This window comes from Sinocyclocheilus anshuiensis, unplaced genomic scaffold (genome assembly GCF_001515605.1).
Source record: "Sinocyclocheilus anshuiensis isolate Anshui unplaced genomic scaffold, SAMN03320099.WGS_v1.1 scaffold199, whole genome shotgun sequence".
Lineage (NCBI taxonomy): Eukaryota > Metazoa > Chordata > Actinopteri > Cypriniformes > Cyprinidae > Sinocyclocheilus > Sinocyclocheilus anshuiensis.
The window spans coordinates 2,098,206-2,110,666 of record NW_015552582.1 but is presented as its reverse complement, the minus strand read 5'-3'; the positions used below and the strand labels follow the sequence as shown (position 1 = coordinate 2,110,666).

The 12,461-nt window shown below is 39.7% G+C and overlaps 1 pseudogene; it reads right to left on the bottom strand.

Annotated features, from left to right (window-relative positions):
• Window positions 1–1,308: 1,308 nt before the first annotated feature.
• Window positions 1,309–12,461, bottom strand: part of LOC107665300 (centrosomal protein of 135 kDa-like) — a 13,092-nt pseudogene continuing 1,939 nt past the window's right edge.

Here is a 12,461-nt window from a genome sequence, read left to right as displayed (position 1 = left end):
TTATGGTGATTTGAATCCTACCAGCAAAACAAGAAAAAAGTGTGAGAATGTGAAAGCTCAGTTGACACCCAAAAGGTCAGTCTGGAAGCAGGGATAATAGGAATTACATTTAAAGGCTGCTCACACCAAGAACTACGATAACTGTAGCCATAAAGTATTAAAATCGTTATTTATGAGAATAGCAAAGATGATCAACAGTATTGTTGGAAGCACTTTCATAACGTTTTTTTCAGAGATGCTTGTCTGCAAACGCTACCATGATGCTGGGATGTTATGAGTGGTTCTCAGCCCAGCTAAGTTTTTAGTTCTCAGTACGTCCTGGGAATGTTCATTTTGGTTACAACAATAACAGAGAACATTACCCGGAACCGTATGCTAACGTAATGTTGGGGGAATGTTCTGTGTTAGCTGGGAGGTTGTTGCTAGTTGGGTTCTAAGTGGTTTCTAATGCACTGCCAAGCCGTTGTTAAGGGCCATTCACACAGAATGCATTTTTCCATTCCAATGTGCTGCTTTTCCATTTTCTTTGTAAACATGAGCTAGATGAATGTGTTCATTGACAGTCGCTCTAGCTTCTTGTATGATATGCCATTCATGATATGCAAGTAAGCACAACACATTTTGTGTGAACGGCTCTTTAGGGTGTTGTGGGTAGCTGCTTACAAGTTAAGAGCTGAGAAGAGAACTCGAGTCTCAATCATGCACTTCTATATATTTTTACTGGTTGAGTTATTCCACTTATGGCTGAGATTGTTTTATTGATAGCCATAAAAAAAAAAAAAGTAATTTGACATAACACACTTAAGTAAACCCCCTCATTCATGTAGCAAATGGTGTAGAATGAATTACATACAATGTTATACTTCGTGTTGATGAGCAATAGCATGGCTAAGCAAGTATCAATAATTAAATAGCAAGTCAAAAACAAACATGAGAAACATTCAAAACGAAGAAACGTTCAGCACATGTATCTGTTTACAGGCTGTTAACATCAAATAAAAGCTAAAAGAACAACAATTCAGGAAGGCATATTGAGTTATTGTACTCCAGACTATCAGACATTCTTATGGATTTTTTCTCCTATTTTATAAAGAAAAAAGAACATCAGACCAACTGGAATGTCACTTTCTGATATCCAAACACACACACAAAAAGATTACATTATTAATAACATAGTACAGAGCCATGAATGATTAACAACAAAACTGAGACAGATTATATTAAAAACTATTCATGCTTATAAGTTAATCAGTCAACATAAGTTTTATTATACATACGTACACATATAAAACACAGGTTGGTGTGGTAGAGTGACATTAACACAGCCCTGAGTAACATGGCCATATGAACTTTCTGAAGACCTCTTTGGTCACTTGCATTGCCAGTTCATTTCACATCTCATTTCAGGCATGTTTTAGAACAATTTTCCTCTTTAGTTGAACTTGTTATTAAAGGTCTGCCATGTAAAGATGATAAAATATTAAATGCATGAAGTGCTACAAGCTGCCTCATTTTCCATTCACAAGTCTAAACCTATTAATGACAATACAATTACTGCAAAACAATTTCAAGTTATTACAAAGTGTATAAATTAACAAAAGACACTGCTCTACATATTGGCTTTGGTGACATAATTTGACCTTATAGATATACAAGTACTTCCCTTTTAGAAGCCCAAGAAAATATCTTTTGGACTGATGTCAGAGACATTTCTGGCAACACAATGTTTTGTCAGAACTGACTAAACAAGAATCTTTCATATAACATCCATGTCTTTTGTCACTGAAAATGGGTCAGGCTGTGAAGAACCATTTCCTTCGCCACTACTCCTTAAAGCTCACACTTCTGAAAAATGGAAAGTAAACAGGGGTTACTTTTAATCATATATGCACAGTTATGAATATCACAGCAGATAAATGATATTTCACATGCAGGCTTTGGGCAATCCTCACTTTTCTGGCATCTTGTCTACAGAGTGCTCTAGTGTGCGGAGGATGGAGCTCTCTGGAGAAGTAGGCCGGGGACTAAGAGAGGTGCTGAGAGGGGAGGAGCTCCGCAGTGAAGAGAAAGATAAGCCCTGTCTGCGCATTTCCTGCACAGCTCTCTCCCTACCACAGAGAAAAACAGCCACACATCAACAAACATCTGACAAAACAACATACCAAGATCACAGCAGCCAAAAGAAGTTTTTTTTCAAGTTAACGTACTTACTAAATTAGTTGGGTGTAATTAAAAATGAATTATTTGACCTAATATTTTCCTCAATTGGAGTACTGTGCCTTTAACTTAGCAACATGCTAATTAAATCTCAAACACTTTTTGTTTGGCTATATAGTTAATGGCTATGTAGAATGTTTCAAATGGGTCATTTACAATACTTTCAATGATGGTTAGGCAGCTCACTAGGTATTGTAATAAAGCCAGGGTCTAACCTTTCAAAGCGTTCAGTGGTTAGCTGCCTCTTGAGGACGTCCATTTCTGTCTGTAGCTGAGACACTTTTCTGCGCAGCTGAGAAACCTCTCTAGTATGACCAGCCCTACAAATAAACACATTTTGAGATCTTGGAAGAAAGGGCAAAAATATTGTTTTAACCAGCTTGTATTGCTTTTAAACTGTGCTAGAGTGCATTGAGACATCCTCATTTGATTGATGTCTGTTCCACATGCTGCTATCCGTGATCGCCATGGCAACTGCACACTTACACTAGGCAACACTATTGAGAAACTGCTTGTTGTTGGAGGAAAGCAACATTGAATGGACTCTTTATGCACCCTTAAAGAGGACACAGTCGCCTGTGTTTGCCAGTGACAAATGCTTCACACAGTTCCCTGTCTAACACACTACAGGAAACAATAATAAATATAAAATACACATAAAAGATTCTCTCTCTCTCTCTATATATATATATATATATATATATATAGAGAGAGAGAGAGAAAAAGAGAAATCTGATGTTTCAGAGCTCTGTGTCAGTTAAAAACAAATATGTAGTTTGCTCCCCTCTAAATGACTGGGTGAGGCTTGTTTGCCTCCATCCGTTACCCAATGATCCCTCCTTCCTTTCTCTCAGTGCATATCTGACCTCTTCAACACTTTCTACATTACAGCCTGTGTCCGTAGGGCTGAAACTACCAATCATTTTGACAATCAATCCATAAAATATTTGTTTGATTACCCATTTCACAAAGCCAATTTTTCCCCATTTTTATTTTAACATACAAGTATTTGATTGTTAAATATCAAATATAAATGCATTATATTTTAGATTGCATGCTATACTGTGTGTGCAAAACAGTAAAATATAAATACATTATAAATTGCATATGGATGTTTGCATTATCAGAAAAAAAAAATACTGTTTAAAAAAAGTGTTACATTTACAATTACTTTGAGCTTTGAATCAAGTGACAATGAAAATGTGAGAATTGGCTGCTGACAAAAAGCTTTACTGTATCTTTGATCAAATAAATTAAGCTTTGGTAAGCATTAGATACGTCTTTTAAAAACACTTTAAAACAAACATTTACCAACTAACAAACTTTTGAAAAGTAGTGTAATAATCACAAGCGTTATAAAAGGCCCTTGTGCCCACTGTTTTTCCACTTACGTTTTACTGTCAGCTAGAGCGAGGAAGTCTTTCAGGACTTTGAGCTCAGACTCTCTCGCTGGCACTCAGGTGTGTCTGAAACTCCTTCTGTCGATTAGTGGAGAGCAGCGTCTCTAGATTGCGTACCGTCAGCCGCTCGCTGGTCAGCTGCTTTTTCAGAAGCTCTGCCTCAGAGCGCACATCCTCCAGTTCACCTGTCACCTGAGGTTGACATTCAAAGGTTAGTGTTGGTTAGTTGCATATTTGCTCATTTTCAAAATTTTCAAACTGGGAGGATGGTGTGTGTGTCTTACTCTCTCCAGCTCCATGCTCTTAGCCGTCAGCTGGCGAGCGGTGAGCTCTTTGCTGGAGTCGAGTTTAACGCACAGTTCTCTGACAGAGGCCAGATCTGCCAACACTGAGGCTTTCTCAGCGCGAGCCGCCTGGACCTCCTCTTCCAAACGAGACATTGCCCGTGCCAGCGACGACACTTGAGCTTCATATGCTTGCAGAGCGTTTAAGTGCTGAAGGAAATCACAGGCCATGAGGCAATGAAAAACAGCCTTTAGTGTACTCATCATGCTCAGTCACTCATACCTCCTGTATCTCTCTGTCCTGCAGTGAGACTCTCTCTCGGAGGTGTCTGCGCTCTGTGTCAGATGAGAGCAGCTCCAGTCTGATAGAGTTGTTTAGCCCCTCAGCCTGCTGCAGCTTCAGCTCTCTATCTTCCGACTCTGTGTGGACGGTCCGGAAACGCTCCAGCATGTCCCTATTCTCCTATTCCTATACACAACATAAAACAGCCTCAGTGCAAAATCATAAATTGCATCTGATAAAATGGTCACTTCTGACTTCAAATTGGAGCGTTCACAAAATGAATCTGCACTGAATTTTAATTCTGCATTTGTTTTTGTTTTTTTAAAGGGGTCATGCTTTTTTTAAAGATCATTATTTTGTGTATTTGGTGTAACAGAATATGTTGACATGCTTTAATGTTCAAAAAACACATTATTTTTCAAATACTGTACATTATTGTAGGTCCTCTATGCCCCGCCTCTCTCAAACGCGTCGTTTTCTACAAAGTCCCTCCTTCCGACAAGCGCAGTCTGCTCTGATTGGTCAGCTGACCCAGTGCATTGTGATTGGCCGAACACCGCAAGCACTCGTCGGAAATGTAACGCCCCTTACCATAATCGCGAGCTTCATCTTTCAAAATAAATGTAAAGACAGTAAATAATGTCATTAGTTTTACCATCAGTTCAAGCCCGAAAGGGGAACAGAGTCGCATGAGACTCATGATGTAGCAGTGATGAAGCTGGTATGTGTTTGCAGTACACAAGCCACGGTTAAGACAGCTGACTCCACTGTGATGTGACCCCCCCCTTTCTCTCTCTCGCGCGCGGGCGCTCTCTCTCTCTCTCTCTCTCTCTCACACACTCTCTTTCTCTCTCAGCTCTCGCACACACACACGATGCACAAAACTCCTCATTTGAACAGTCAATAGCAAATACTTAAACTAATAACAAAACAGTAGCTGATTCAGAAGCGCCAGATTGTCATAGCAAAGTCAGAATTACCTCCTGGTATGGACGGTCGTCCATAAAATGCATTGCTGTTCTGTTGCAAGTAATCTTAAAGATTCCTAAATGCATCTACTTTCGGAAGGCCAAATAAAGTGCTTTTGCTTTCGCCTAGAAACACACAGCGTCTCCCTGACATGGCTGCTTCAACACTAACTGCGGTTACTGAAACCACGCCTTCTTTCTCTGCGTGCACATTTGGGCGGCATTATGCTAATATTTCCACATAGTGAGGTAGATATGTGGGGGCGTGTTAGAACGAGCCGTTTTAGGGGGGCGTGGAAGAGTCTTAACTTTGATAAAGAATATCTCTTTGGTTTTGAGACTTTAGTCTTTGCAACTTCAGGGATCTTATCTATGCACAATCAGCTTGTAACACTCCAAAGAGAAAGGAAAACTTGAAATCGCATCATATGACCCCTTTAAGTTAATGTAGTATTTTTTTATCACCTACTTTAATTTTCCAGTGAAAAATAGTTTGGGATCAATAACTGTAAACAATAATTGGTGGCCACAGTAACCCTAAATGGTTTATTTAATGTAACTGTTTTTGGTGGTTTTTCTCTCTCCATTTCTCACCTTGGCAGCCATCATGCTTTCTATCCGTGCCACCTCTGAGATGTACGAGTGAACTCTGAGCTTCAATTCATCCCTCTCATTCAGAGCTTCCTGCATCTCTGCGTGCACCGCCTGAAGAAAGGAGCACAAGAATGTGAGCATGTGTGTATGTGAGGTTCACTGGTCATAGATGGTCATGTTAATAGGAATGGGTTCACTTTTACCATCTGGAAGGGTGGGAGGAAGAAAAACAAGGAAAGGAGAAGAGGACTGTTGGTGTGATATGTATGCACCTGGTTTTCTCTGGTCATGGTGGCCAGATCGTCCTGTAACCTGCCGTTCTCTCTCAGCGCGACCTCTCTGTCTCGACTGACAGCTCCTCTTGAGATTGGTCCAGCTGTCTGCGCAGACTAGAGATTTCCCTCTCTCGACTGCTCAATGTCTCTTTTAGCTGACTGAAATACATGACATAAAAGACATTCAAGGCCTTTTATTCTTCCCCAAAAAGACAGAAACATCCCATCATCCTGAGAACATTTATATTAACTAGAACAGAAAAAAACAAACACTTACTCCAGAGAGTTCTCCGAGTCTGTGACTGTAAGCCGGACTTCCAAAAGAGTATTTTCCTGTAGAGCAAAACGAACTTTATAAAGCAGTACCAATTTTCATGATTTTACTGATTGCAGCAGGTTATCTTCTCTACAAATATTACCAAACATTCTGTATTGAGAACAGGGCTGTAATAAGACATCCCCTCATTCTGTGTCTCAAGTATCAGCAGTGCCTTCCTGTGGATCTCCTCTTGCAGCAGCACCATACTCTCAGTCTTCTGGTCCATGGCATCCTGCAGGGCATCTTTCTCTCGGTCTAGACAGGCCATTGTGCTTTGCAGAGCTGCAACCTCATCTTTCTGAGATGAACCGTGTCTGCTCAGATCATCTACACAAAAAAAAACACGATCAAAATCTTCTTTCTACGTAAGGAAATTTACAACTGTACAGTGAAAAGATGTCATGATACCTAAATTTCAAATGTATCTCATTAACACAAAATATGCTATTGAACATACCCCCCCCCCTCAAAAAAACATTTAAGTAAACTACCGTTCAAGAGTTTATCCATTTTTCACCCTAACCTTATTAAATGTGTCATCTTTCACATCAAATTCTTACATTCTTTCAATTAATACAGTTAGAATTATAAGAAACTGTAGTTGTTACAATTCAAATGAAATCAGTATCAACAAACTTCATCTTTCCACTGCAGGAAACAGAAGTTGCATCTGAAGTGGCATTAGATGCATTTAAAAAGATTGTTTGATGAAGCTGAGGTGCCATAAATGCATTTACACCACAAAATTGCAAATGCATAAATAATTTTATAAGATTAACATCTTAAATAATTTTTTTGAACATACAAATGATAAATGTTGGGAAAAATGCAATGATACTTTTAATATGAAACCAAACCACCAGTAGGTAGCGGCAAATTACTGTTTTAATGAATGAGTGGGTCATTTAGTCGTTCATACAACTGATTCGTTCAAAAAAATGACTGATTTATTCAGAAACGAGGCAAGTGACTGTCTTTATGAATGGCTCACTGAATCATTGACTCGATTCGTGGATTCATTCATTAACGAAACACTGCTGTGTTAATGTGAAACACACAACAGTTCTGCTGTGAATTTGACTGATTGAACTATTTTCGTTAGCGATATTGAGCAAAAACAGTCAATATTGTGTCTAAAATAAAGTCTCTTTATTTTAACTTGTTTATTGAACTACTATTGTATAAAATCAGTGTCACATTGCAATCATGATGATATTCGGGGAAACATCTTGGTCATGTAATGTATATCATATATTATAAATATAATTTTTTTCTACCGCAGTATGCATCTATAGCTTTCTGTGAGGTACTTTGTGTGTGCTGTTGCGCTCATTTGTTTTGATTTCTGCACAAGTCTCTCAGACAGGCTGCGTGAGCCTCATGGCACGACATAAATTTATTATCAGTCGCCGTTTTCACTGATTGCAATAAATCAATCATTCTCGTGAGAAAATATTTGGTAGCGACGTTTCAGTGCTCCCTAGTTATTTTTGTTATTGACGTTTTAATCAGGCTTCTTGTGCGGTCAGGCAAATAAAATTCTCTCTTACTTGCCCTTTAAAAAAAATCTACTTGTCCCAGACAAAGCGTTAATCGAGCCCTGTTCCTCCAGTTTACTTAATACTTAATACTTAGGGCTATAGTAATACTATTACTATAGCCCTAAAGTTGCACGTATTACAAACTGCAGTGCAAGCTTTGTGTCTTCTTCACTTACAGTGAAGAACTTCCATGCGAACGACATGTTAAAGGGGTCATATGATGCGATTTCAAGTTTTCCTTTCTCTTTGGAGTGTTACAAGCTGTTCGTGAATAGATAAGATCCCTAAAGTTGCAAAGACTAAAGTCTCAAACCCAAAGAGTTATTCTTTATAAAAGTTAAGACTCTGCCACACCCCCCTAAAACGCCTCGTTTAAACACACCCCACATGTCTACGTCACTGTGTGGAAAGATTTACATAACACCGCCCAAATGTTCACGCAAAGAAAGAAGGCGTAACTTTGATTCTCACTGTAGTATTGCAGTGTTGCCAAGTCCGCGGTTGTCCTGCGGAATTGGGCTACTTTAACACTGTTGCCACGGGTTGTTTTTCATGTCCGCAGGTTGAAGCGACATCCAATAACATATTTATCACCTAGAATGCGAATTTTAGCAGGGGAACCCCGCCAAAAAACCCTGTATTTTAACCCCTGGAACACGATTTTTAACTGGGGACCCCCTCGAAACACGATTGGGCTAGTTATGAGTAGCGATTGGGCGGGTTTTTTGTGAAAACCTGGCAACCCTGTAGTATTGTTGCCGCCGCCATGTCGTGGAGACGCTGTGCGTTTCGTTGTGAAAGCGAAACTACTTTGTTTGGCCTTCCAAAAGAGGACACAACTAGAAATCAGTGGTTAAGTTTTACAACACTTTTTTGTTGTATTTCAGAACAGTTCAAACCAAATATTCAGATGTGTGCAATGCATTTTACGGAGGACGAGGACTGTTTTCTGGGAGAGTAGCCTACAATGCCGGTGTTCCGGTGAATTCAGTTCCCGTTTCCCCTTCGGCGCACATGCTGACCCTATACAGTCTATGATGCTGACAAATAATGCTGACTCAGACTGTAAGTACGTTTTCATATTTAAAGGATTTACCACGGATGATTCAAACGCGAGTTTTGAGCAGTGTAGAGTAGTGCCTGTTGTTTGTAGTTTCTCCGATAACAAATGCAGACATGGTTTTATGTTTACGCGGCACGATGCAACGCAACGCGTAAAAAGACAGTATAAGTAATTATAATCAGTAATTATGTCCCCACTGGATGCAATAAATACCTAATTTATAATGGGTTTTATTGGTTTTGTCTCGTTGTGCCGGGACACGGCATCACAGTATGGTAAGGGGCGTAACATTTCCGTCACACGCTTTAGGAATTTGGCCAATCACAACGCACTGGACAGCTGGCCAATCAGAGCACACCTCGCTTTACAGAACGATGAGCTTTGTAAAAATCGACCCGTTTCAGAAAGGTGGGGCATAGAGGAGAAACAATAATGTACAGAATTTGGAAAATAATGTGTTTTTTTAACCTTAAACCGCATAAACACATTTCATTACACCAAATACACAAAATAATGTTCTTTTTTTTAGCAACGTCATATGACCCCTTTAACATGCGGATGTGAGCGTAGCTGTGATGTCAAAACGGACCGGCTCGGAACTGGCAGACTGACCGGCCGGTCACCGGTCCTGGCCGATCGGTCGATGCATCTCTAACAGATGCATGAAAGAAAACAGGAGGGAAGAGACAGAACAGCTAATAATTAGATAAAGGTGCACTTGAGAAAATTAGAAGAGCGCAATACAAAGACACTGTTCTGACACACACCGATTTTCTCTTCTAGTTTGTCGATCTGTTGGTGAGCTGCCTGTAGTTCATTGGTCTTGACAGATAATCTGTGCTGAACATATGAGAGAGACTGCTCCATCTGCTCCTGCAGAAGCCTAAACACATACACACATATGTGAAATGTCAAGCTGCTTAAGAATTTTGGGTACAACTATAGGCACGCATTTTAAGCACAACCAAGACAGGCAGAAATGTCCGTCTACAGCAGTGCTACACAAACAAACACACACAGACCTGAGCGCACAGCTCTCGGCTCTTTGCTCTGTGGCCTCTTCTACATTCTGTAGCAGCACCGCTGACTGAGCCCTTAGCTCCTTCTCAACAGCAACATGACTCTCCTTCAGCACAGCCACCTGAGCACGCAGATCAGCCCTCTCTCTCTCCAGCTACACACACACACACACACACACACACACACACACACAGTAATGCATTACATTATGATATATTTACAGGTGTTTTTTTTACCTAAAAATAACCTTACATATAGGGCAAATTCATTAGTGTGCATAATTTTGCTCTACCCACAACGAGGCAAAGGGCACTTTGAAGGGTGCATTGCATTATACTGACATGTGTGCATTTTTGCTAAATCCTACATTCATCTAAACATTACTGGCCCCAGAAGGTTACTCTCATAACATACAATCAAAACCCATGTCTATAGCTTTTAGGTTGTTGCAAATATAAGTCAAATATCCAAATGGGTTTAATCCAAGTTTACTTTAACTCAGGTGCTGTTTTTCAGTGTGCCGTTTGGGGGTGGGGGGAAAAATGAAAAATATGCGCAGAAAGTGTTCTGCTAATAGTATACTTAGTATAATATACTTGGGTTCATGAGAGCAATTCAAGGTTTGAAAAATCATCAGGTCTCAAAAAAAAAGAAAGAACATCCCACCCAGGATCACATGATCATAAATGGCAAATTACATATGACAGTTTAGTTAAATGTACACAAAGTGTCTTTTGGAAAGTATTCAGTTGCTCGCATTAATTTTCAACAACCCTACAAATAGCATCCCCTTCCTGCAGTGCCCATCAAGGCATTTGAAATGAGCCCAGAACTATCCAGACATGACAAAACACACTGGTAATGTTTGTGAAACTATAAACGGTGCAAGCTCTATTAGTGTAGTACCATCTCAATGGTGTTCTCCTGGTGAAGAATCCTGATCTCCTCTGGTTCTCAGTCTGTCAGAGCTGTGCTCTGGGCAACCTGCAAAGACAGAAAGAAGCTTTATCTTGGCAACTCTCCTTTTAACACACAGCTAAACTACTCACCCTACAAGTGAACTACAGTTTAGAAGTGCTGTGTGGAATTTCAAACACACAACTCTAACCACAGAAAACTGCTTGCACATACTTAGCAGCTATTTATGGTCTGCTAAAAAAAACAAAAACTCAATTTGCAAACACATACCTTGACCTTGAGTCTGTCTCTAAGCGCGTCTCTCTCAGCAGTAACTCTCTGGAGTTCAGCTTCAGTTTGTTCCCGGTCATCTCTGATCCTGTGCTGGAGTTCAGAGGACTCAAGCGCCCTTTGGACACGCCTCAGCTCCTCTTGAGCCTATATTTAAAACACATGCACAACTATTCCCATGGAAAACAGCTAGATGTACCTTTTGGAGATACTCCACCCCAAAATAAAAATTCTCATCATTTACTTATGCTGTTCCAGATTTCTTCTAACCTGCTGGTACTGAGAGCTGAGCTGGTCTCTCTCTGCAGTCAGTAGTTTAACTCTGGTCTGGATGTCCTCCATGTGTTTCTCAAAGCCCAGCAGCATAGACTGTAGCTCATCCCTCTCCTTCAGTGCATGTGAAAACTCTGCGTCACCATCTCTCTAAAAAATACAAAAACAGCAATTTGTTTCCCAGCAAGGTGTGACGTAATCATGTTTTTTGTTATTTTGGTAAATACTTTCTAAAATAATTGTTTAAGCAGGTAATTAAAGTGTCAATAATTAGTAAAATGTCCACAGAAAAAAAGCAGCCTTGTTGCAAAATCAGTTATGATGTATAAAGGTAATAAGGAAATAATATATGCATAAAATGCATCATAATAAATACCAATAATTATACTTTTTTTTTTTTTTTTTCATATTTTCATATAGTTTTTTTTACTCAATTTTCATTGACTTTTATATTTTGAAAACTTAGCAAGTCATTGTTTATTGAAAACCAAAGGTATATTTGTAAACAGTAAGTTTATTTACATTTTATCCATGTGTCCATGGATAACAGTCCAGCAAAAGTGAGAAAAATTATATACTACCATGGCGCTGCTTTATGATTGCAGATCTCGCAAGAATGATTAAAACTGTGTGTAATCTGAATTTCACTCCCTGTTTAAACCACGTATCTTCTTGTAATTACAGAAGTAAATGTCAGCTCCTACCTTTCCATGCCAGCTGCCTCTTCCTCTGGGGCTCCTCCCCCTGCCTGGACTAGGGGTGGGGCTTTTGTCTGTCCTGCCCCTAAGCAGACGGTATCGCTCCAGCTCCTGTTTGTAGTAATTTCTTTCCTCCTCTAAACTTTTCACAAAGGCATCTAGATGTGATGGAGACTGCTCTTTGCCACTCATCCCATGACTTGCACGCATCTGCTCCAATTCTAGAATCATCTCCTTATCTAAAACAAACAGCAACAAAATCAGTTGAATGACAAACCACATATGCAAACACACACACATCACTCCACCCACCCACAAAAAAAAAAAAAAAACAAAAA